Source organism: Haliotis rufescens, unplaced genomic scaffold (assembly GCF_023055435.1).
Source record: "Haliotis rufescens isolate VD_foot unplaced genomic scaffold, xgHalRufe1.0.p SCAF_28, whole genome shotgun sequence".
Classification (NCBI taxonomy): domain Eukaryota; kingdom Metazoa; phylum Mollusca; class Gastropoda; order Lepetellida; family Haliotidae; genus Haliotis; species Haliotis rufescens.
In genome coordinates, this window is record NW_025963979.1 from 3599144 (window position 1) to 3626713 (window position 27570).

Genomic DNA, 27570 nt, shown 5'->3' on the forward strand with positions numbered 1-27570 from the left:
AGCAGCCAGAAGAGGTCAGAGCGGAAGTAGGTGCACCCGTATTATCTGACGCACTGTCCTTTTCCTGGACATATCCTCGTTTGAGAACATTTATGAAAGATCATCACTTATTTGATGATGAACAGGTAAACAAATGGAATTTGACGGTCAGATAAATCATCCCTTATTCAGCTGTACGTCTGCGTCATATGTACATAACAGTAATAGTAACGTATAGGACAGTAATTGGAATTACTACATCTTCTCTAACACCTGTAGTACATATTCAACAACTGACACCGCCGGGAGGTGAACATATTTGTGACATTCCCTTCGGGGAGCTAGGGATGGTGTTTTCGAATACAAATTGAATGGTGTTCACTCGAAAATGTTACTTAACACGAATCCTTTATCTGTATGTATCCATTTCATCTTCCATCTAACTCACCATGGAATGTATTAACCAGATATCGTTAAAAAATCTGTGTTTCCTTCATGCAATAGTACGCACTTCACACAGATGCATACCGGGTGAGAATTCGTCTTCACGAACCCATGCTGGTCGTCAGAGGATCACTTGGTCATACAGACTCCCTGATTTGGTTGATGCATGTCATCGTATCCAAATTGCGTAGATCGATGCTCATACTGTCAGTCACTGTAATCTCTTGACCAGACTCGCATATTTACAGACTTCCGCCATACAGCGGGAATATTGCTGAGTGTTGCGTTAAACAACAAACAAACAAACATATACTGATGTATTTTGTTCAGCAGAGGTATTTGTGTACAACATGATCCACACTAGCAGATGTCTGAATACCACGTGATCCACAATAAAAAACAACAGCAGGTGTCTGTTTTCAACGTGATCCACAATAAAAACAACAGTGGGTGTATGTATACCACGTGATCCACAATAAAAACAACAGTAGGTGTATCTATACCACGTGATCCACAATAAACAACAGTGGGTGTATGTATACCACGTGATCCACAATAAAAACAACAGTGGGTGTAGGTATACTACGTGATCCACACTGACAACACAACAATAGGTGTCTGTATACCACGTGATCCACACTTAGCAATATTCCAACAATTTCACGGCGGGGAACATCAGAAATGGGCGTCACATATTGTACCCATGTCGGATGCCTGCATACCACGTGATTCGTAATAATGATTGTTATTTTAAAAGAGCTTGTTAAGACCTGACGATCCAATATTACTTAAAATCTGTTTTATTCACTTGCCCCGATTATGTTTCTAGGTTTGTCAGCACCATACCCGTGCTCGTTGGTTTCACCGAAGTGGTAAACGTCTGAGACCTGCATTACTTCGGGCTTTCCTCCCACATTAAGCGGACACGCCGTGATATAATTGGAATAATGTTCAAAGCGGCGTTAAACCCAACTCACTCACTCACATTAAGAAAACGATCAGGACGAGAAAATGTATAATAATGGTATTCCTGTCAAAATCGTCATGTTACAGGTGATAGTATTTAGGGCATGTTCTCACACCAAACCTTACGATGAGCAATCACCAGCTCAAACATTACCAACTAACAAGGCAACTAAACTTAGAAGTGGTTATCGAAGAAAACTTGGTAACATCAGTTGTTGTGATGTTTGATTCATTGATAATTTTAACCTATTCTTTTAGTTCTCTTCCCTTTGTAAGCTTTAGTTTTGTAAATATCATGTCAAAGTGAACACGACAACTTTAAATTGTCTGGCCTGTGTATGGCATGTCCCCTGTATATGACATGTCCCCTGTGTATGGCATGTCCCCTGTGTATGGCATGTCCCCTGTGTATGGCATGTCCCCTGTGTATGGCATGTCCCCTGTGTATGGCATGTCCCCTGTGTATGGCATTTCCCCTGTGTATGGCATGTCCCCTGTGTATGACATGTCCCCTGTGTATGGCATGTCCCCTGTGTATGGCATGTCCCCTGTGTATGGCATGTCCCCTGTGTATGGCATGTCCCCTGTGTATGACATGTCCCCTGTGTATGGCATTTCCCCTGTGTATGGCATGTCCCCTGTGTATAACATGTCCCCTGTGTATGACATGTCCCCTGTGTATGGCATGTCCCCTGTGTATGGCATGTCCCCTGTATAATGTGTTTATTTGATACGTATAATTAATCACTGGTGTCGTGTTATACACTTCCCCTAAACAGAATTCCACACCAGTGTTATCTAATACTGAAATGACTTAAGGATGTTGGACGCACAACTTGGGCTACCAGTTTTAGATATTTACTGATGGTATCTGTCATGTTTGGCTGAGCCAAGATATTGCCAATGTAAATCATTTTCTATTTCTATTCAAGCAATGACTAAGTGACAGTTTCAAGTAGTAATCATCCATATGTTCATTAAGCATATAAGCATAAAGAAAATGCTAACTGTAGAAATATATTTATGTTGTGATATTCTCGTGTGATTGCAAACATTGCTGTTGAAATGGGCAAATTTGCGCAGACATAGATTTTGTGCATATTGTCATCCGAAAAATCTTTATCATTTGGAAAATGAATTTCACGTGTCGCTTATCTGCGTTATATATACAAATATCATAACTAAATATATTAGTAAATATCTTCTTGACCCTTACACACCTGTGCTTTGTTTGTATGGTGGGAGTAGTGCTGAATAAACATGTCTGTTTGTCTTTGTCTGTGTCTGCCTGACTATCTGTCTGTATGTGTGTGTGTCGAGAACCACGCTTATATCCTTCCAGATAAATTGGTCGTGACTGTCACAATACAGTAATCCCAATAAAAAGCGAAATACACGATTAATGACAAACGTGCCGGAAATAGATAATACTGTTCGAATTATCCGTTCTCGCAGGAAATGTTAATAAATCACCAGAACGAAACAGACACGTAATCAAACATTGTCTCCTACACAGAGAGGAGATGTAGAATAACGGCACATTAGCACTAAACCCTGGCTTCTACCTGTTTGTGATAAATTGGCGTGCATTGCAATTTATACTGTTGAGATGAAGAAAACTAGTCGTTGAAGTTCTCCACGAAAATGTACACAATTCGTAAGAGAAGTTTCTGTGGTAAGCGGGGTATCAGGCCTATTTCAACCCCTCCCCCTTCCCCGGCCAACTTTCCTCCCGGCCTATATCCCCTGCCTATTCTATTCCCCCTTAGATCATCTAGCCCTAGGTCAAACCCCCTTAGGTCATTCTCCCCCGTCCACCCGCCCCCATCAAAAGGAAACACAAAAAAGTAAACCTTTTCACATTTTATTAGTTCATACTTTAATATGATAACAATTAATACTATATACATGATACAATTGCCCTCAAGAATGATAAACTGTGCACAATCCTCAAAATTGTTTGACGGAGTCTCTGAAGTTTTTCCTCTTCTTCAAGTATCTTTGATAAAGTATCAGTTTTTCGTCATTTGTAAGAATAAATGAATGAATACATGGCACTTTCTATTGATGACAACTTCTTGTATTCTTTAGTCACGGCGTTTCAGAGCTGCTTCTTGCCCATTCATCGAGTGAATGAAAGTATGAAATATTAAAGTACGAAATCAAGTCTCATTCATAAAGTATCGATTATTATTATAATATTAAAGTATGAAATCAAGTGGCATTAACAACGTATCAATTGTTCTTTATATATGAAAGTATGAAATCAAGTCTCAATAACCTTCAATAACACCACAGTGAGTGTGCAGCATTCTCCCTAACAACACACGTGTTACAATCACACAGCGTACAGACATGAAGTAGATTCTAGTGATATGTTAGGTTCTGCTTTTCCAACACAGACTGTGAGCAGGAGACATGCGCAGTGAGTTCCTCTCAGAATGCTTCTTGTAGCTGTAGCAGGACTTCCAGTGAGAGTTGTTAGCTACTAGCTCTCACTGTGTTCTATGTAGTCAATCGATGTGTGATACCATACTCCGCTCTCAACGTTTTCCAAGCTGCTGGCGTTTGGAATACCACGAGGCACGATAATCGTGTTACCGCCAACTTTTATCCTTACGTTCCGACATAATTGGCCGTTAATTTTTGGATCAGGACAAATCGTAAAGGTAAGCGATGTTTCACTTATTGTTTATGCGAATGAACATGCATACACTATTTCATATGCTACCAATGCTACGGTGACTGTAGCCATGTCTGTTTTATTAGGAAGGTACAGAAGTTGCATACATGATATTTAGACTATAAATAGATATACAATGTATACCTCGATGGTAGGATTTGTTATTAGAGTATTAGAGTAATAGCTGTGACATAAAACGGAGCTTATTCTGAGGGGGACTTAAAAGTCTTCCAAAACGTTTCCAATATTAGAGGCATCTGTCTGTAGTCATACCCCGGTTGATACTTCCAGATATGTTACAAGCTCGCTTCTAGGCTATCCACACAGGCATGGAGGTGGTGGAATGTGGAGAAGTGTAATAAATGGCGGTCAAGGTTTACACGCACAAATTAAAAACACCCACCCACTCCGCAGTAATCGGTATTATGTGTTCTTTACTGACGCATGTATTGCATCATTCTCTATACCGCCATATATATATATATATATATATATATATATATATATATATATACACACACACACACACACACACAGATGTTTAGATACTGTACAATGTAGTGTCCTCTATACACCCATGTACCTATGTTTTGATACTGTACAATGTAGTGTCCTCTATACACCCATGCACCTATGTTTAGATACTGTACAATGTAGTGTCCTCTATACACCCATGTACCTATGTTTAGATACTGTACAATGTAGTGTCCTCTATACACCCATGTACCTATGTTTAGATACTGTACAATGTAGTGTCCTCTATACACCCATGTACCTATGTTAAGATACTGTACAATGTAGTGTCCTCTATACACCCATGTAACTATGTTTAGATACTGTACAATGTAGTGTCCTCTATACACCCATGTACCTATGTTTAGATACTGTACAATGTAGTGTCCTCTATACACCCATGTACCTATGTTTAGATACTGTACATTGTAGTGTCCTCTATACACCCATGTACCTATGTTTAGACACTGTACATTGTAGTGTCCTCTATACACCCATGTACCTATGTTTAGATACTGTACAATGTAGTGTCCTCTGTACACCCATGTACCTATGTTTATATACTGTATACGACATTATCCTCTGTACAGCCATGCACATACAGTCTACATGTTTAGATACTGTAGACTGTAGTGTCCTCTATACACCCATGTACCTATGTTTATATACTGTAGACTGTAGTGTCCTCTATACACCCATGTACCTATGTTTAGATACTGTACAATGTAGTGTCCTCTATACACCCATGTACCTATGTTTAGATACTGTAGACTGTAGTGTCCTCTATACACCCATGTACCTATGTTTAGATACTGTACAATGTAGTGTCCTCTATACACCCATGTACCTATGTTTAGATACTGTACAATGTAGTGTCCTCTATACACCCATGTACCTTAGTTTAGATACTGTAAAATGTAGTGTCCTCTATACACCCATGTACCTATGTTTAGATACTATACAATGTAGTGACCTCTATTCACCCATGTACCTATGTTTAGATACTGTACAATGTAGTGTCCTCTATACACCAATGTACCTATGTTTAGATAATGTACAATGTTGTGTCCTCTATACACCCATGTACCTATGTTTAGATACTGTATACGGCATTGTCCTCTGTACAGCCATGCACCTACAGTCTACATGTTTAGATACTGTAGACTTCATTGTCCTCGATACAGCCATGCACCTATGTTTAGATACTGTACGCTGTATAGTGTCCTCCATGACGTCATGTAGCTCGGCTCAGATACTGCACCACGTAGTGTTGCCTACACCTCCCTGAATATATGTTCACATTCCCGTTCATTCATTCACCATGTTCATGATCCAGTGTGTTGTCGATGATAGTATGTTGTCTCCTCCATGTTGATGTCCAGTATGTGGGCTTACATATGGCCTGTATAGCTGTGGCTGTATAGCCACAACACAAGACAACTACACTGCAGGATAGTTATAGTTATTGTTAACTTATCCTTGCACAAAATGTATTTAGCATTAATCCAAAATGTACCGTGCTGAAAATGAAAGATCAAAGAAGGTTTTTTGCCACCGCTGATCAACCGCTGATAGAAGACACAGCCTCATTCATCTGCCTCATCATATGGTTCAAGAGCTTCCTTAATCAGGAAATAATTTCATCAATATTTTTTCTCATATATTTCTACGTCAAGAAATCTCATAATTCAATTTGATTTGACCGTGTCCTAGTAGAACTACTGGTACATGTGTCAGTTCTATCTAATCGATATAAGCCGTTGCTGTAAAGAAGCATCGCCTCAAGTTACAGGTAGGACGATTGTGATTAGTATTCATTGGCAAAGAAAGTGATTTCTTGCAGGTCCCTGCAACCGATGAAACATTCCGACAATTAGTCAATGGGACATAGAACCCCTCCTACTGATCGGACATAGTGCCACCCTCCTACTGATATGGGACATAGGACACCTTCTAATGATGGGTCATAGAACCCCTCCTACTGATGGGACATAGAACCCCTCCTACTGATGGGACATAGAACAACTTCTACTGATGGGACATAGAACCCCTCCTACTGATGGGACATGGAACCCCTCCCACTGATGGGACATAGTGCCACCCTCCTACTGATGGGACATAGAACCCCTCCTACTGATGGGACATAGTGCCACCCTCCTACTGATGGGACATGGAACCCCTCCTACTGATGGGACATAGAACAACTTCTACTGATGGGACATAGAAAACCTTCTACTGATGGGACATGGAATCCCTCCTACTGATGGGACATGGAATCCCTCCTACTGATGGGACATGGAACCCCTCCTACTCATGGGACATGGAACCCCTCCTACTGATGGGACATAGTGCCACCCTCCTACTGATGGGACATAGAACCCCTCCTACTGATGGGACAAAGAACCCCTCCTACTGATGGGACATAGTGCCACCCTCCTACTGATGGGACATAGGACACCTTCTAATCATGGGCCATAGAACACCTCCTACTGATGGGGTATAGAACCCCTCCTACTGATGGGACATAGAACACCTTCTACTGATGGGACATAGAACACCTTCTACTGATAGGACATGGAACCCCTCCTACTGATGGGACATAGAACCCCTTCTACTGATGGGACATAGAACCCCTTCTACTGATGGGACATAGAACAACTTCTACTGATGGGACATAGAACCCCTTCTACTGATGGGACAAAGAACCCCTCCTACTGATGGGACAAAGAACCCCTTCTACTGATGGGACATAGAACAACTTCTTCTGATGGGAAATAGAACCCCTCCTACTGATGGGACATAGAACCCCTTCTACTGATGGGGCATACAACACCTTCTACTGATGGGACATGGAACCCCTCCTACTTATGGGAAATAGAACCCCTCCTACTGATGGGACATAGTGCCACCCTCCAACTGATGGGACATGGAACCCCTCCTACTGATGGGACATAGAACAACTTCTACTGATGGGACATAGAAAACCTTCTACTGATGGGACATGGAATCCCTCCTCCTGATGGGACATGGAACCCCTTCTACTGATGGGGCATAGAACCCCTTCTGCTGATGGGACATAGAACCCCTTCTAATGATGGGTCATAGAACCCCTCCTACTGATGGGACAAAGAACCCCTCCTACTGATGGGACATAGTGCCACCCTCCTACTGATGGGACATAGGACACCTTCTAATCATGGGCCATAGAACACCTCCTACTGATGGGGTATAGAACCCCTCCTACTGATGGGACATAGAACACCTTCTACTGATGGGACATAGAACACCTTCTACTGATAGGACATGGAACCCCTCCTACTGATGGGACATAGAACCCCTTCTACTGATGGGACATAGAACCCCTTCTACTGATGGGACATAGAACAACTTCTACTAATGGGACATAGAACCCCTTCTACTGATGGGACAAAGAACCCCTTCTACTGATGGGACATAGTGCTACCCGCCTACTAATGGGACATAGAACCCCTCCTACTGATGGGACATGGAGCCCCTCCTACTGATGGGACATAGAACCCCTCCTACTGATGGGAGATAGTGCTACCCGCCTACTGATGGGACAAAGAACCCCTTCTACTGATGGGACAAAGAACCCCTCCTACTGATGGGACAAAGAACCCCTTCTACTGATGGGACATAGAACAACTTCTTCTGATGGGAAATAGAACCCCTCCTACTGATGGGACATAGAACCCCTTCTACTGATGGGGCATACAACACCTTCTACTGATGGGACATGGAACCCCTCCTACTTATGGGAAATAGAACCCCTCCTACTGATGGGACATAGTGCCACCCTCCAACTGATGGGACATGGAACCCCTCCTACTGATGGGACATAGAACAACTTCTACTGATGGGACATAGAAAACCTTCTACTGATGGGACATGGAATCCCTCCTCCTGATGGGACATGGAACCCCTTCTACTGATGGGGCATAGAACCCCTTCTGCTGATGGGACATAGAACCCCTTCTAATGATGGGTCATAGAACCCCTCCTACTGATGGGACATAGTGCAACCCTCCTGCTGATGGGACATAGAACCCCTCCTTCTGACTCCTTCTAAAGGCGTTGTGAAACCTGTCCTTGGTAGTGTCCCTATTCCGTTCACGAGCGTGACGCAAACTATCCCACTGACAATCATGTTGCTATTTCTGGGGAGATAACGTCCCAAGTACCACATGCATGTCCTTAGAGCCGTCTAACGAATACTACAGGCCATGTTACGCCTTCGACCAGGGCTGTGAGGTTGTGAGTCAGTCAGTTTCTTGACCCAGACAAGTTATGTCAGCTGATTTATAATGTATATAAGTGTTGTGAGCACCTTCTTTTTACCACTATAGTTTACGGTTAGTCAGGCTCGGATAGTCACGGAATTTGTTTTGACGTAATTAAGCTTATTTATGTCACCTTTAAGTGACGCCAACACCCCCCCCCCCCCCCCCCCCCCCCCCCCCCGTCATCAGGTCAGCCGGACTTTGAGGCTATGATGAAAGGGATGGTAAGTCAGCTACATGATGAAAAGGCTTGATTGCGCGGTGTGCTGAAACTCCCCGACTCGTGAAGCTCAGGGATTACGGCGACACCGCGGAGAGCATTAGTTCCTGATGAGTTCTGCTGATGCAGACAAGGTTCATTTGACATAATGGACCTTACATTGAAGTTTTTTGCGGAAGATCCACACGTTTGAAACATAACTTATGAACGTAATCCTTGACCATATCTAACAGCAATGAAGACACGACTGAGTATAGTCAGACAGTATAACTGTTCTTGTGTCGCAGAGCATGCAAGCACACTCACTGATAACACATCCTCCATCTTTGTGGAGTTCGTTGGGAGTTGCCTGTGCATTACATATGCAGAAGGGGATTACGTGAATTCAACGCTATAACTGACGAAATAAAATTATATTCAGAATCCGGATTTGCTACTTTGTTGTTGCATACAGACGTTGACATGCTTTCTTTTACTATAGCTTTTGAGGAAAGTCTCAAACCTTGTGTGTCTCAAGTTACTTACATTTCCCTCCACAGCTTATGTCCTTTGATGAGAGATTAACTCCTGACATATAGTATAACATCATTTCATAAATATAAAGTATAAAACTTTGTATATGAAAGTCGACTATATTGACCTCACCACCTACAACTGAACTCCCTCCTCGCGTAGTCTGACACGTGAATATCCACGGCTGAGAGAGGACGGGAACGTCACCATCAGCACGCGGGGTTACCCATCGCTTGGTTGCAGACGTTGGAGAGGTCTTACCATAAACAGCGATCAGTCGATCGTCGATGCATTTTGCTGACAAGGGTGTTAGTTGGAGAGAGAGAGAGAGAGAGAGAGAGAGAGAGAGAGAGAGAGAGAGAGAGAGAGAGAGAGAGAGAGAGAGAGAAAGAATCCATTGCTCACATGGTTGGTACTGGAATGTCAAGACCATGTCCCAGATCGGGCTTAGTTAAAACAAGAATTACAGCGAGATCCGCTATAAGTGTTGTGAGCACCTTCTTTTTACCACTATAGTTTACGGTTAGTCAGGCTCGGATAGTCACGGAATTTGTTTTGACGTAATTAAGCTTATTTATGTCACCTTTAAGTGACGCCAACACACCCCCCCCCCCCCCCCCCCCCCCGTCATCAGGTCAGCCGGACTTTGAGGCTATGATGAAAGGGATGGTAAGTCAGCTACATGATGAAAAGGCTTGATTGCGCGGTGTGCTGAAACTCCCCGACTCGTGAAGCTCAGGGATTACGGCGACACCGCGGAGAGCATTAGTTCCTGATGAGTTCTGCTGATGCAGACAAGGTTCATTTGACATAATGGACCTTACATTGAAGTTTTTTGCGGAAGATCCACACGTTTGAAACATAACTTATGAACGTAATCCTTGACCATATCTAACAGCAATGAAGACACGACTGAGTATAGTCAGACAGTATAACTGTTCTTGTGTCGCAGAGCATGCAAGCACACTCACTGATAACACATCCTCCATCTTTGTGGAGTTCGTTGGGAGTTGCCTGTGCATTACATATGCAGAAGGGGATTACGTGAATTCAACGCTATAACTGACGAAATAAAATTATATTCAGAATCCGGATTTGCTACTTTGTTGTTGCATACAGACGTTGACATGCTTTCTTTTACTATAGCTTTTGAGGAAAGTCTCAAACCTTGTGTGTCTCAAGTTACTTACATTTCCCTCCACAGCTTATGTCCTTTGATGAGAGATTAACTCCTGACATATAGTATAACATCATTTCATAAATATAAAGTATAAAACTTTGTATATGAAAGTCGACTATATTGACCTCACCACCTACAACTGAACTCCCTCCTCGCGTAGTCTGACACGTGAATATCCACGGCTGAGAGAGGACGGGAACGTCACCATCAGCACGCGGGGTTATCGTCATAGGTCAACCCAAGGACATTCAAGGTTTTATAATGTAGAATAAGTGTATTAAGGCTAAAGGAAAAACGGTTTTCTATGTAAATCCGGTTATTACTAAATATCAAGTAAATGATTTCACTGCAGATACCCCCCTACCATTTGGTGTTTAGCTTGTCTTTACTTGTGTGTTGCCTGAAACCTATTTTCCTTATCTAATATGCACGAGACTTTCGTGTGATCTCACTCACTGGAATTGGATCAATATGCTGTTGATTCAATGCATGATAAGGTATGTGTTCAATTAAAACACTTGCGTACTTCCGTTCTTTGGGATGAAATGTTGTTTAAGCTACAACGTTGTATGTAGTTGTTTAGATTGTAATGAAGACGTGTTTTGTAGTCAGAGAACTGAAATAAACGTTTCGTCTGTGTGAAGGGTTTGGTTACTAAATGTCCCATCAAACGTCATATTGTACTACCGATATGCTACGCATGGTGCGGGTATTGGGTACTGTATTGGTTGGAGATACTCTGTGCAGAGCTAATATCTTTTTTGTGTGCCTAACATAGATTGAGTTGATGGAATTATATTTCAACAAAGTCCCTTTGCAGTTTTATGTACTTCCATATGGTCTGCCAGTCATTTATGCCCCGTCTGTAGATTGTCATATCTTGGTCCCGTAAGCAACCCCCCAGAGCCGCAGTAAGTTCGTTATCATAATTCTTTGGTCACAGAAGTGCTTTTTCAATTTTCAAAATAGAAGATAGTCAATTGATGCCAGGTCCAGTGTATAGGGCGGATGAGGCAATACTTCGAATCCGCATTTGTTGACGGCAGCCATTGTAACGTGGCTGGCGTGAACTGGTGCACATATTGTCCTAATCATGATGTAGAAAACTCCAGGTTGGATTTGCCACGGCGCTTCTTCTTAGTAGACTGGCGCACATTCCGCAATATTTTACCATAATGTTCATTGCTGTTCCGTGTGGCAGGTAATCAATATGCTCCATCACTAGAAAGTGCACCATGTGGGGGCTGGGGCGAGTCCAAATTTACTTGCGAGGTACCCACACCCCTGTTACCCGACCCTACCTGGGTACCCGCTGTTGGTGTCAAGAGATGGGTACAAAATGTCCAATTTGGATTAGTTTGACAGTAGCCTTGGCAAAATGTATTTAGAGACACGTATACAACGACGTAGTCATGCGTACACTGAAGTTGACTGAAGTTCCAGCTTTGTTCAAACATACATAAGTCAGAAGGAACGTGTTCATAGTCATGAAGAATCTTTGTCATGAAACAATATATCACGTGACTAACAACGGATCCGGGTAGTCCTGTGGCCGAGTACTCGAGTTACCCGTCCCATGGGCAGTGCTAGTGGTGGGACGTCCAGGATGGGGGTCATCTTCTAGACTCTCGCAACCACGTTAAACTTCCTTTACCCATCGCTTGGTTGCAGACGTTGGAGAGGTCTTACCATAAACAGCGATCAGTCGATCGTCGATGCATTTTGCTGACAAGGGTGTTAGTTGGAGAGAGAGAGAGAGAGAGAGAGAGAGAGAGAGAGAGAGAGAGAGAGAGAGAGAGAGAGAGAGAGAGAGAGAGAAAGAATCCATTGCTCACATGGTTGGTACTGGAATGTCAAGACCATGTCCCAGATCGGGCTTAGTTAAAACAAGAATTACAGCGAGATCCGCTATCTGTAGTAGATCTCCTAAAGACAAGAGATACAATAGGGAGCGCCAAATTAACTCTATTTCTGAAAGAGGGTCCGCTATTCGAATGCATTAATACAAAAAGAATGGCCAAAAAAATTCTATCAATTTATGAAAATCAAAACTCAAATCATATCAATCTCTTATTAACACAAAACAGAAAGTTTATCAATACTGTAACTCCCCAAAGGTATGTGTACATACTCACACATATGAGTCCTAAAGAGGGGCAGGTATGTTGAAATTGCTGAGGATGACGTTGTATACTCCACAACACAGGTTTTATTATGTAGTCAAGCTGGAAGATGCAATTGATTGCTCCGATAATCACGTACAAGTAAGTGTAGAGAAGTCAGTATTTAGTGAGATGAACATGCAGTAACACCTGTAATGATCCACCGGTTAACTATTGTGTGGCAACTTGACTCCTTCCCCCTGCGCGATATCTACTACCAGCTACTTGACGGAGGAGCGTGATTGGCTATTACGGGGATGGGATATATCAGATCATGTGATCATGGGGATGATTAATCTCACGTTCGGCTATTTCCGTCAAGCCCGCTTTTGCCAGCGCCCTCTGTTGGCAGATTGGGTGATGATGTATATCAGACCATGTGATCATGGTGATGCGGAATATCAGATCATGTAATTATGGAGATGCGTAGTGATCTTATTTTCAAATATGTACATTGTAACATTGAACTTATATTTAACAATTGGCATTTATAGCAGTGAATTTACCATAAGGGCATGACGATCTTATAAAACTTATAAATGCATTATCTGTGGAAAATGGCTAACAGAACATAAAAATGTCCGAGTTCAAACGTGTATAAAGTATAATACATCATTGAAGGATCCGTTTGGTTGCTATAATGTACTTTTGAAAAGAATTATTTAATACTGGTACCATATGACAATTTCTCATCACCCAAATGAAGTTTTTCAAAATTTGGAGGAATTGCTTCCTTTGATATATCTTTTAAGAGAATGTGCCTCTGTAATGGATAGTTCATGTGCATTCTAACATGAAAAATTATAAGATCATTCATGTTGTTCATCCTGCAAATAAACTTTAGTAATGTATCATGGACATACATTTTGGCAAAGTAGTAGAGGAAAAACATCAACATTATTGTCTTAGAGAGACGACAGAACTGGATATCGAATGAGTGCAATATCTATTCGCATAGAGAATAGTTTTATTTAACAAAATGGATGACGGGCTGTGTAGTCCTACTGACGCCCCATGTAGTGCTGCTGACGTCCCATCTTATGCTGCTGACGTCCCATCTTATGCTGCTGACGCCCCATGTAGTGCTGCTGACGCCCCATGTAGTGCTGCTGACGTCCCATCTTATGCTGCTGACGCGCTATGTAGTGCTGCTGCTGGCGCTCCGTGTAGTGCTGCTGACGGGTGGTGTAGTGCTGCTGACGCCCATGACGCCACATGGCACAAGGAGGTACATGTATACACAATATAGCTGTCAACATCAGCCTAGTGGATGGCAGCCAACTCCATGTTTCCGGCCCTTTTTTAAAGCAAGAACATCCATTTTCTTCAAACACAGAAGCGAATCTTGATGAACTCATCGTCAACACTGGGAAACCTATTTTCCTAAGAGTACGAAATATAATATGAGGAGTACTTTTGAGTTTCTGCCGAACTGGTTCCCTGCGGGCAGCAACTTATTATTCAAAGTTTTTGCTGTTGAAAATGTGTATAAATAGACTCAATTAACCCTTTTTGTGTGTGGTTAAGCATGTGTATACAGTAACTGACTCCAACAACCATGTGTAAAGTTAATGACATACACTTGCAGGATTTAGAACATGGTTGTGCCAAGTAGTGTGCGAAACTGAGTCATAAACACTTGTCTTCAGCTGTTATTGACAACACGAAATCGACACGAGCGCTTGTGTGTGTCATCATGACGAGGCAGCACAGGAAGGCACGTCAAGTAAACTTCATGGCATACACTGGTATATGCAAAACAGATATGTGCTCCTCGGGGTGTCCCCGGAGAGATATTCAAAGTCTACGACCGTTAGACAGTTCACCGGGAAAGAACGTTTATTGACCGCGGGACCAGTCAATTCACGTAATACATCACGTTCTTAAATGATGCACATTATAACTTTAAAACGATCAAGTTCTTGCTTTATCGATATCCTATGCACGTCTGGCAAACTAGGCCATTTATCACAGTTGGCTTGATTTCTATTTTACGACACAAAAACTGATAATGGTGGCATAATGTACATTTTGATTTGCAGAGCCATTACACGTGACTGGCGGTGCCGGTCCTTGTTCATATGCAATGTTTTGTTTCGGGGTAGGGGGTTGTATTGATAGTCTACATCCGCAACACCGTGGACAGATGTATGTAAACAAGCCAGTTTAGCCACTGTTGATTCCTAACTGAATTATTAAGCACATTAATCTACAATGCCTCATATGAATCAGCGAGGACATTACCGGCCTTTCTCCTCGTGCGATATCCAGGCCGGCTGTAACTAAAGATCTCCATGGACATTACTAAGTAATGTATTCGTGGAGCTCGGCCAGTGCTTCTTACTGCATGTTTTATTTACCAAGCCTTATCGTGAATGATTGCGTGACATCCATCTGCCTCTTGCAGTAAATAACATATCAACATTCAGTGATTGTTGAACACTTTCTCAACTCAGCGTTTCTAGTATTTGCTGTTAACGTTAGTTGCACAAAATTATATTAGGCTTCTATAATTATGGCCTATCATTCAGACAAGCACATGTATACAACATTATCCATGAGCTAGATAAACGCCAGTCAAAGCTTTGCATTTACGTGTCATATGATTTAACAGCAATTACAAGTCTCGGGTAACTTTCGTCTCAGACAGGTTCTACTGACCAGGCTGCAATGTGCTTTTTCGCGAAAACTCAAACTGCTGGCATTTTCTTATGTTTGAATTCATTTCAATGAGTTGTTTGCCATGACACCAGTACATGTCTTCCTGCTATCACTGTTGTGTAGCGACGTAACTAGCATTCTCGTGAAGGGGGGTGTTTCTATATTTCTGTCTAGCACAACTTACAGTGTAATTACAAAATACAGGCAAGGTGTGTTATTGTAACAGTTGCAATCAAGAGGACAATGTACATGTGCATGTCACATGCAGAAAGGGTGGCATTTATACTGCAGTATGTCGCCTGGACCCGATGTAAATACAGAGGCTCAACTAGCCAGACTCTACGAATATATATAGCTAGCGTTATTGTTGGCCACCAGAAACAAACTGAGCCTTTAAAACACCACAATGAACGCTAAGAAAAATGCTTCTTTCCGAAATGTCTTTCATTGTTGAAAGTTCACCACGAAGTCAATGATAGCATGCATCTTGCAGACAATGAGAAAAGACAGTTGTTTGGGTGCATCTTGTTCCAGTAACCAATAATTCTCCCGCCTCCAGGGTAAAGAATCAATGATATACACGACACCAAGGTACCAAGGCAAACACGAAACATTGTCTTGTGGTGGATAAGGTGATTGTATTCTGATTGTGTCAGGTATGCTTGATGCAACACTCCAGTTGATAGACACACACGTACGGATGAAGGATTCTGGACGGTTTTTATCTGAATGCCAGTGCACATGTTGGTATCTACCTGTAAAAGTGTATACTTCATGATAGAACATTAGCAATGAACATGTTATATGTTTAAAGTTATAATGATCGAAAATGAATACCTCGTATCAACAGATTTGCTAAAATAACATTCTAGAATTCTGCAGACGTTCTCTGTGAGCGAAAGGTCGGGACCCAAGGCAATTACATTCTGGTGATAGTTTGTTGCTGGAGGTAGCCATGCAGTTACGTGACGTGTACGTTTGACATGAGCCTTATCATTTTGAAAGACAAAATGAGGACCAATGTGATCAGCGAATGGAACAACTATTGGCGCCTGTATCATGTCTCGGAAGTACTGTCCAGTGACCCTTCAATGGACAATATGCAGTGGCGTTCTGGCCGTCATAGTGATCCCGACCCGTATCATTACAGACCCATCCCCAAATCAGACAAATTGGCTTAGGTTGACGTTCGCATGACGTTCGTCAGGACGCCTCCATACACGTCCACGCGTATCCAGAAACAATATGAAAACATTACACGAGACCTTCGGCGATTCCTCCAGTTTCTAAGCTCTAAACACCATTAGCGTCTGGCTAGAATGTGTCCATTTGTTAACACTGGTACAACACGAAATCACCGAGCATGCACACGATTTCTAATTGTCGAGTCAGTAAATTCAACTCCGATGGCATGGAGCAAGTGAACAGCGTTTGACAGGCTGTTTGGGTTCGGTTTTTCAAGCGTGGTTTCTGATTAGCCTGGGTAAGTGTGTCTCACTTAATTATCTCTTTAACCATTGTAATAACTTATCCATTTTCTGGTAATTTTTACAAACACTGTATAATCCCTAATAATGACGATACACTTTCAAACTAACACTTTCAAACGTCCAGTTTGAGACAGGAGAAGACACGATTACGTCCTAACTCATGTAACGTAGAATCTACTATTGAAACCCCAGACACCACAGGAACGCCTCTCAAAGTCGAGATCACTGTTACATCTGTGAGCAGACCACCTCTTGAGAGTAAAGATAGTGTCACTCGTATGTTTAGCATGGAGTCGGTGTTTCATCGCGATCGCACATTTCAGTTGGTATAATGATAGTGCTTACTTCCCTGTATTTAACGAATACCAGTCTTAAAACATCAACAGTTGATATCAATCTTGATGATCTATGTTTGTGTTTCCAAACTGAAGACTAAAGGGTTTGTCGCGTGTGTCGATTGTGTCTATGCTAGTACCCTTCTGTGATAGCACTTAATCTCAGGTCAAATTTCGCCGGTACATTTTTTGTTGTTGCAAACGAGTATTGCAACGTTCCAATATTGTGCTTATAGGCGGGTTACCCCTCACTTGTCCAATCTTTATCAAGGCGCAGGATAACATTGAATTAACTTTGCTTAACCTCTCTCTGTTTTCAATTACATCGCTGAGTAGGAACAACGTTACTCGCAACCATCGAGTTGTTTAAATGCTTCAAGGATTTCTGAGAACTTTTATTTTTACTTTTTGTCTCGACCAGATTACTCTGTAACTCTCGACATAGCAAAATACGGTCACACATGGAAGCGGTGATACTGTTGCAGCTATACAGGTGATACGGTAACACATCCCAGTGGGATTACTGTTGTAGCTATACAGGTGATACGGTCACACATCCAAGTGGGATTACTGTTGTAGCTATACAGGTGATACAACCCATTTGTCTAAAGAGGAGACCACAAGTAGAGATACAATCCATCTGTCTAAAGAGGAGACCTCAAGTAGAAATTCAACCCATCTGTCTAAAGAGGAGACCTCAAGTAGAGATACAAACCATCTGTCTAAAGAGACTACTTCAAGTGGAGACACAGCCAGTAGATGTCTACGAGACATAATGTACTTATATATTTCTTCCTTTCAACACTTCAAACATTAAACTGTCTATCAGTCAATTGACATTTAACGTAAGGCTCTCATGCGTGACCCTAACCTACACAATCAACCATATTATCTGTTAACTATAAGCTCCCTGTCCGCTGACACTTCGCACACTTCCCCACATTCTGACTTTGACAGTTCACCAGTTTCTGATTTGTTATCCCTGTGTTCAAAATGATATCTGTCTGCGTTACTTCATTGCACACATGGAAAGGATGTTACGGAATGTATCTACAGCGATAAGAGCACATAATAAGACACAATAAATATGGACTTTAACTTCCGTATTCTTTATACACAAGGATTCAAGACTGCTTCTTGCCCTTTCGTCAGGTGAATGATACGACACTTACAATGCTCACTAGATATTTACAGATAGATGGGAGAAGCAAGATATGGTGTTACCGAGTGGACTAGGAATAAATGTACTGTCAGCAGATGAATGTCATTACAGCTGGTAGTATTAGTACAGGGGGAAGAGGGAAGAAGAAGGTGGGAGAAGAGGTAGAAGGTGGGAGAAGAGGAAGCAGGTGGGAGAAGAGGAAGCAGGTGGGAGAAGAGTTAGAATGTATAGGAGGGGCGGTGGGAGAAGAGGTAGAAGGTGGAGGAGGTAGAAGGTGTAGGAGGAGGAGGAGGTAGAAGGTGGAGGAGGAGGTAGAAGGTGGAGGAGGAGGTAGAAGATGGGGGAGGTAGAAGGTGGAGGAGGTAGACGGTGGAGGAGCTATAAGGTGGAGGAGGGGGTAGAAGGTGGAGAACTGGCCGTGGGAGAAGAGGAAGGTGAAGGTGGAGGAGGAGGTAGAAGATGGAGGAGGTAGGAGGTAGAGAAGCTAGAAGGTGGAGGTAGAAGGTGGAAGATGAGGAGGTGGATGAGGAGGAGATAGAAGGTGGAGGAGGTAGAAGATGGAGGAGATAGAAGGTGAAGGAGGAGGTAAAAGATGGAGGAGGTAGAAGGTGGAGGAGGAGGAGGAGGTAGAAGGTGGAGGAGGAGGAGGTGGAGGAGGAGGTAGAAGGTGGAGGAGGGAGCGGTGGGAGAAGAGGCAGACGGTGGAGCATTCCAGTTATATCGCGGCGTGTCAGCTTAATGTGGGAGGAAAGCCCGAAGTGATGCAGGTCTCAGACGTTTACCACTTCGGTGAAACCCACGAGCAAGGGTATGGTGCTGACAAACCTAGAAACATAATCGGGGCAACTCTGCACAGCTAAACGCGGCGCCTTAGACGACTGAGCCACTCCTGTCCCCGGTGGAGGAAGAGGTAGAAGGTGGAGGAGGAGGTAGAGGGGTGGAGAAGGGGGTACGTGAAGGTAGAAGATGGGGTAGAAGTTTGAGGAAGAGGTAGAAGGGGGAGGAGGAGGAGGTGGGAGACTGCAATGGCGGGAGCTGCTCACATAATGTTTATTCAATTTAGGTTACTGTATCAATGCATATCTGTACAACAGGTTTTGTTTTCAGTACGAGATGAGTATATTCCATTTTTTTTTCATTCCATATCCCATTTCAGTATTCCAATCCAAACTTCATTCCATATTTTACACTATGCCGGACTGTCTGGGCTGTCCTCGCATGGATCTCATTTGAGGAACATCGATCTTCAATAAGACACATGCTGTCGACGCGAAAACTGACAATGTAACAACAATTAACGTTCCTTCTTGGTCAGTGAACCAGAAGAGAGCACACCGACACTAGCAACATCATTTCAAAAGCGTAGGCAACAAACACGCCGTGTCGTATCAGCACTGTGAAGTATCTCCAACCATGGAACCATCTCCAAACAGGACTCAGTTATGGATGTTCCCGACATGGTGTTCGCTGTAATTCATTTACAGAACTCTCATAGAGTTAGATTATGTGGAACATGTTGTTTATCGTTTCCGGGCATGGAGGTTCCACTGTGAACAGCTCTAAAGGGAGATGTTAACGCCGCTAACAGTTACAACATGGGGAAGCCGTATAATATGATTGAGGTAGGTGGTGTTATTGTGACATGGGAATAATTCGAGAGCTACAAGATGCCTTGAATCCCCTGGTAGTAATGAGACGGAGACTTCCACATGTCAAGTGTACTGTGTGTCTTATATGTCTGTTCAGGAAGACAAAACTAAGGGACTATAGTTCATCATTTTTTCCTTTCAATTTAAAATACATTTTCATTACCGGAGTCTTGTGAGATAAATTCAAAGGAGTGAGTGAGTTTGGTTTTACGCCGCTTTTAGCAATATTCCATCAATATCATGGCGGGGGACTCCAGAAATGGGATCACACATTGTACCCATGTCGGAAATCGAACCCGGGTCTTCGGCGTGACGAGCTAACGCTTTAACCACTAGGCTACCCGACGACCCCCACATGGCTATGAACATATGTACAACAGCGACCAGTTTCACCAAGTAATGCCTTATTTGAAGCATATTTACCAATGCATAAAAATTGCTTAAAATACAAAGTTTGAACTTTTTCAATGGATTCAAAATATCTAATGCCCCATATTTCCGAGCCGTATAACAAATAGATTTTTACCATCAAATATCAAATTTGCGGTGGAAAATGAGAAATATTTGTTTTCCTTGAATAAATAATAAACAGGAAACATTGCCTTAGATGCCTGAAGCGCTAAGGTCCTACAAGCATTGGACCAATTTAGTCTTGAGGATACTAATAGTCATAAATACTTATAATAACTAGTAATTGTTAAATGTTTTTCAACATATACTGAACCATGGATAGATATATGAGAAACCTTATTTGTCCAAACACTGTAAACATACTTTGAGACATATTAAAAAGATGAAACTTGGCAAAACTGATCATCAAGGTTGAAATTAAAGTGTCAAATGTTCTTAAAGTGAAACACAACACTAGTCTCTGAGAAAATGGCATCACAAGTCAGTATCTCGTGTGTCCGCCATGTACATTAATGACTGCTGAGCAGCGTCGATACATGGAATGGATGAGGCGGTTGATGAAGGCCAATGGCACTCAAGCCTACGCCTGACGCAGTTCAACTGCAGTTGTCGGCCTTGGTCGAACGTCATTTCGCCTTCTTTGAATCTCGTCCCATAGGTGCTAAATGGGATTTAAATCGGGACTGATGGCAGGCCACTGCATGGCTCTGATGCCATTTTGCTGGAGGAAGTCTCTTGTTGCTCTCGCAGTGTGGGCACGGGCGTTATCATGCTGCAACTCGTGGTTGCGGCGACGTGCCAAATGAGGTATGGCGTGTGGTCTCAAGACTTGATCAATGTACCGAGCTGCTGTGACACCATTGCCACTACCAGAACCGATGTTCTGGAAGACCCCAGGGCCGACCCTCTGTACAAGACCAATTCCACCCCACACCATGATGCTCGGACCACCCCACGAGTCTCTCTCAACAACACAAGCATCCGTATAACGTTCCCAATGGCGTCGCATGACTCTCTCTCTCTCTCTGCCATCTACTGTTGAGATACAGTAACGGCTCTCGTCGTCTGAGAAGAGGACTCTTCGGTCTCTTCGGACTCTTCTCCACTGCTGGTGGCGCCAATGCTGGTGCTGTGTTGTCCACTGAAGACAGTCCCGGCAATGACGTGGTGTCAGAATGAGTCCTCGGTGTGGCCTGTGACAGTGGAGGTGTCTGCTCGTCAATCGTCGACGCACGGTGTCCGCACTAATGTGTCGCTGGTATATCCCCATGGTATGTCGAGCAGTTTCCGCAGCAGTAACAAAGCGATCTTGAAGATGCTGTCGCACAACCTGACGATCCTGCCGTCGGGTGGTGACCCTTGTTCTTTCACTACGTCGTCAGACATCTGTAGTGTTGGTGGTCTGGTACTGTTGCTGGAACCTGTATATGGTCCTTACGTAGACTTGAAATGCATAGGCTACTTGCTGGGCGGTTTGTCCAGCTTGCAATCGTCCAAGGGCTCGGTGTCGCTGATTTCTTGTCAATCTTGGCATGTGGTAGCAATTTAATAACGAATGAATGTTTTCCGATCTGGGCGGATTTTTATAGGGCAAGAAATGGGGGAACGCATGTGCATTTCAATTTGCACGGAACTCACGTTCATCGGGTTACCATGGCCGTTGCCGTGATGCATTTGGGCGATCGGTTTCATTGTCATCTGCTTTGTTTTTTTATCATCAAATTTCATTTTTCCGGACAAGGTAATGTTAATTTTTAGAAACTTTGACAAAAATTACCCATATATTTAAATGACAGCTTTCATGCAATGTTACTTGGGGTGATGTTTCTTTTGCGGTTCAGTATATATCCAATTTTCATGCTTCGAATCAATTCCTACATTTCTAAAAAACAATAACATTGGTTTTCTTAAGGTTTACTTCTAAACCCTACTTAATACGAAAGGACTGCAATATATTAAGCTGTTTCTGCAAGCCTACCACATAGTAGGACACCAGAGCAACATGATCCGCGAACAGCAATAGCTATAATGTCTATAACGTCTTGGGTGACAAACACACCATTCTTTGTAAATTTCAGAAACAAGTTCGTTTATAAAATAATATGAATAAGACTGGGCTCAAGATGCAACCTTGACGAACACCACTGGAAGTTGTAAAACATGGGGTTATACCCGAGTCAGTTATTAAAACATGCTTTGACTGAGGAATACATATGTTAAGAATTATTGACGGTTTTCCACGACATCCTTTAGTGATCAATAGGTACAGCAGTTTTTTCCTATCAAATTAATCAAAAGCTATCCACAAAGGCGCAATAAAAACGACCTCTAGGTATACAATAAATTCAATAAACTCTGAAAATAGAAAAGCGATACATAAGAAGTTATAGAACTGTCTGGAGATTTTTTTACGTAACGACTTCTAAAGTATTTTCCAAAAAGTTTTAAATCTCTCCACTCAATTTCATGATATACAGTTTTTTCCTACGTTCACAAATCTTTTTAAGTTCTGATTTTGCACTTATCACATGATTTCTGAAGTTGTTGAGACATAAATAATTTCTAGATTTCATATTCTGACACTCGCTGTCAAACCAGACTCCTTGAGATAGACGGCGTTTACTTGACCAAGAACAAACAGTCTCAGCACTTTTAGCACCACATATCACAATGTCAGTGAGCTTAATAACCTGTGTTAAGGTTATCCTTAAAAATGACTGCAAACTCATCAACATTTCTCTACTTCTAACGTATTACCGAGATGGAGGTGGTTGGAAACAACTTGCTCAAGTCTATATTTTGGTACAGGGGTTAATGAGGCAGATGCAGTGATGACATTATTAGTTTGTTGAAAAGAACAAGGTGTAAGATCTGAGTCGGTGCGTTCAACCACTGACACATATGTAATAGTTTCAAATAAACTCAAATGAAACAAATAAAATAATATACAGTACTGCTTCCCGTGTGAGAAATGAAAGTAAGATTACCTTGACTATCTGAGTTTGTCCTTCCATTAACGACGTGAACCCCAACTAACTTACACAATTCAAGTAAGGCTCTACCATAGTTATTTATATGAATATCACTGACACATCGTTGTTGATAAAATTCATCTGAAGTCTATTCTTTATCAATAGGTAGATATATCAAAATATATCCATGTAATGTAAGGGGGAGATCGGTTTGAAACTGAATCGAGCACTATCACATAGTCACTAGAGATCTGACACATGGTTGGTGTGTGTCCTTTGTGACCGCCCAAACAAGTAGCGTGTCTGTAAATCTCCACCCATTTGTCCGTACATCATCGTAATAAATACACACAAAATGTTATGCAATACAACTTGACCTTGAGTTGGTATCGGTAACGCACGTGTGCAGGATTTCAACGATTCTGAGCATATTAAGATTTGAAATAGAACAAAATCCTGCAGTCTATATGCACTGGGATAAGAAACGACCCCAGACGAACTTTGGAGGGTGTTCAGGGGGGTTTGTTTTAAAACAAATTCTTTCGCACATTTGAGATGTTAGAGACTACTTACAAATCAATGTGAAGATATTTCTGTATCAGGCGTTACCCACCTTTATTCAATGATTGATGTCTTGGCTATATATGCATTAACAAACCATGAACCAAACCTAATATACTTTAGCTGTGACGTGAAATACGACGCAGAAATGTAGAGTATGACGATGTTTTCACAAACAACACGTTCGATACAAGTATATTCGAAGGAAAGTACAAAACACTGCTAGATCCTCACAACACTTATTTTCGAGCCATATCATCTTCGAGTGAAACTGCTTCTGATAGTGCTGCTCCTCATCATAAATGACATTTAGACGCACATGAGGTCAGGTCAACAAGGGAAAGTTTCAACTACGCCACAAGACAAAGAAACCACTGCCGACAACCCATCGGGTCACTGACAACAACGTCCGAACTTAGCATTCGGTGAAAGATTTTGGTATCTGCCTATCACCGATATTGCGGACCGTCTACTGTCTGCTGTCCACAGGTCTTCCACCGCGCCACCTTCCACTGACTTTTTAGATTACGTGGACCGACGTAGCCTTTGTAAATTGCAAGCCAGGGTTCTATAGCTATAGTATTAAGACTGTAACATTTCCGAAATGTAATTACGCATTATTACATTTTCGTGATTACCTTGAAATATATACCCTTTCACTCACGTTTTATCTAATTTGAGGAAAGGAATTCTGTGGTTATATTCACGGTTGGAACCGTGGACACAGCAAACTCTAAATCACAACCTGTTCAGATTGACTCATCCTCCTATTCAGGTTTATGAGGGTTGGGCAATTGTAAGGCATTGAGAATGGAGAAAAAACAACCACTTAAATTCTCCACCGTCTTCCGTGTGTTTATTCTAACTGAGTGCTTTCATTTGTATATTTTACATTTTCTTCTTGGGTAGACAGGTATTCTTGATTGGTCGCTTGATTGATCGTTGTGCAGTATGATGCACTGGTAGATGATGATATAGGCAGGGGTGTCAGTAGTTCGATGCTCTGATATTGTTTGTAAAGAGTATATTTAGAGTTGCAATATATATCTATCCCCAGTTGAGTTTAAGGTATTAACAAATTAACACACAAAACACTTCCCGTGGTTGCAAACCTTGCAATTATATTTGTTAACATTTGTCCGCTAGAGCCAGTCTCTATTTCTTCTGAATACCTTACGGAATGGGATTGACATAACATGTATATTTGGTTTAGAACTTGGATACATCACAAATGCAGCAAGTATGTTACTTCTACGAAGTTGTCCCTTGGCTAGAGGAACATTATCGTGTCTGGAAATATCTGCTGATCAGGGAAGGATGTGTCTTCGACCTGAATGTCAATCTGTTTCCCGACCATTGATCTTGTTTCGTGATGACGGTGGATGGGATCAGTGCTCTCAAATAGCAGGACATGGCAGAAGAAAACATATCACTTTCTCTTTACAAGTGTTTTTGCACGTAGAGACAGGTCCTTTCAACCTCATGTTGTAATATCGCGTGTTCTCGTGCTGCCTTGTTCAATTAGAATTAATCCCCACGCAACTACGCGACTTCGGCGAGTAAACAGATGTCGGCAAGTAAACATGCAGGATGTGAGAGGTTCATGTGTCCATGTTTACTTGGATAGTTTATTTTTATAAACAAATATGCACATGTGAAATTGCGACCGGAAATTCCTTGAATAAGCAATATTATCAGTGTTTGTTTCCTACTTAGACTTCCAAATTGTGCTGTATCAACATAAACATCCTGACCGTCAGTCAGTCAGACATAAATGTCTTACCGCTATATTGGTAATACTATATGTTTTCATTTTACAATGCTTTTGTGACGTTGACCGATGAAACGTGTCAGTAGTATAATTAACTGAATTCATAATTATGACAGAATACCAATGGTACATCTAAACTCAATTACAACCCTGACTAAGGCTGTCTTCGTGATATTGAGATACCAGATCTCCAGGAAATAATAGACGGTTGTTCTTCCTAATTTTAACACCAGATTGTAGATAAACACCTGTGGACCAACTCCTTGATGGTTTTTGACCTGGAAGGAGCATTACACTTCCACTGGCGAAGCCACTAAAGCGTCTCCACTTTACGCCAGGAGTTTTGAGGAAGGATAGCCCGTTGCTAATGAACCAGCGTGAGCAGCGATGGTTGCGGTGAGCAATTTGTCTTCCCGACTGGCCGAGCATCTGAAAGTGTAGGGAGAAGGGCGAGTCGGTCTCGGTAAACAGTATCCTGCCAATTCATCAGCGTTGAAGGCTTGTTACTTCGACTCGTGTCCATATGAACGACATGAAGGTCTAAAATCGATGAATTAAACCGAGATGGACCCTTGTAGAAACACATGCAATCTAACTTTACTGTGTGTGGAGACTCCGTGGAAGATTTGATACCATGTGTCACTACAACACCGGTCGAGACTATCTCTTGAAAAAGAGTGAATGAATCGGGTTTTATACCGTCTTCGGCACTATGCGAGCCAAATCATGTATTGTGTGTTGTTGCGTTATTTTGGCCAAGGATTGTTAGAAATTTGGTCCACACGATGTTCGGGTGCGATATTCCTCGAACAGACGGGAGCATGTGATAGAAATGGCTCATATGAATCTCCTCGATGGAAGATTTGATGGCTCAATAATCTGGATGGGAAGGGTGAGTAGAAAGAAGGAATAATACAAGAAGCAACAATCCTTCGATGAACAACCTCATGTTCTACCTTGCAAAGTCAGAGAGAATCAGAGTAGCTCGTTCAGGGATCATTCCGTAATCCGTACTGCATCAATGCAATGTAACCCCTATGATTATCATCATATCCTTATCATTATCATCTCTTACTATCAATAAAATATGTACTGCAAAGTGGCAGTGATTACCGGCAGTGAGGATAATTGCTTTTTTATTACCGCTCAGCAGTGAGCACATGGTTTGAATTTCCTGAACCAATTTGCACAATTAAGAAGAGATTCATATGTCAGGGTTCGCTGTCAGGAGCTTCGAAAAGGACGACCAGTAATATTTCTCTGTCGGAACGTTGTATTGACGGTAGCTAAACAATTCATCTTAAAGGAAATTCCCGTAATGTAAAGTTTGCTGTTGGCAGCTCCGCATATAGAACCTGGGTACTGTTAGCGAGAGTAATATGTTATGTGCTATACCCATGGTCATATAATGAGAAGATTTACTTTGCATTCGTTTGATTTGTGAATACCGCGAGGAGAACATAATATACACGTTGCTACAATCCCGTTTAAGTCAGTGGAAATCAGCACGTTTTGTAAGCGGGTATCAGCAGCGAAGTCGAAGGTTCTATTATTCATTTCATAGAGGTGAATACTTTTTATACACACAATCTATATA

General features: G+C 42.1%; 1 protein-coding gene across 7 annotated transcripts in view; it reads left to right on the forward strand.

Annotated features, from left to right (window-relative positions):
- Positions 1-3789: 3789 nt before the first annotated feature.
- LOC124139927 (solute carrier family 22 member 4-like) overlaps positions 3790-27570 on the forward strand; it is a 103520-nt gene continuing 79739 nt past the window's right edge. For 6 of the 7 annotated variants that reach the window (XR_007222964.1, XR_007222969.1, XR_007222965.1 and 3 more), the window contains exon 1: positions 3791-4058. The gene's annotated coding sequence lies outside the window, so the exon portion shown is untranslated. Of the gene's footprint in view, positions 4059-27570 lie in introns of all 7 variants that reach the window. The other variant, XM_048402670.1, reaches the window with a different exon arrangement.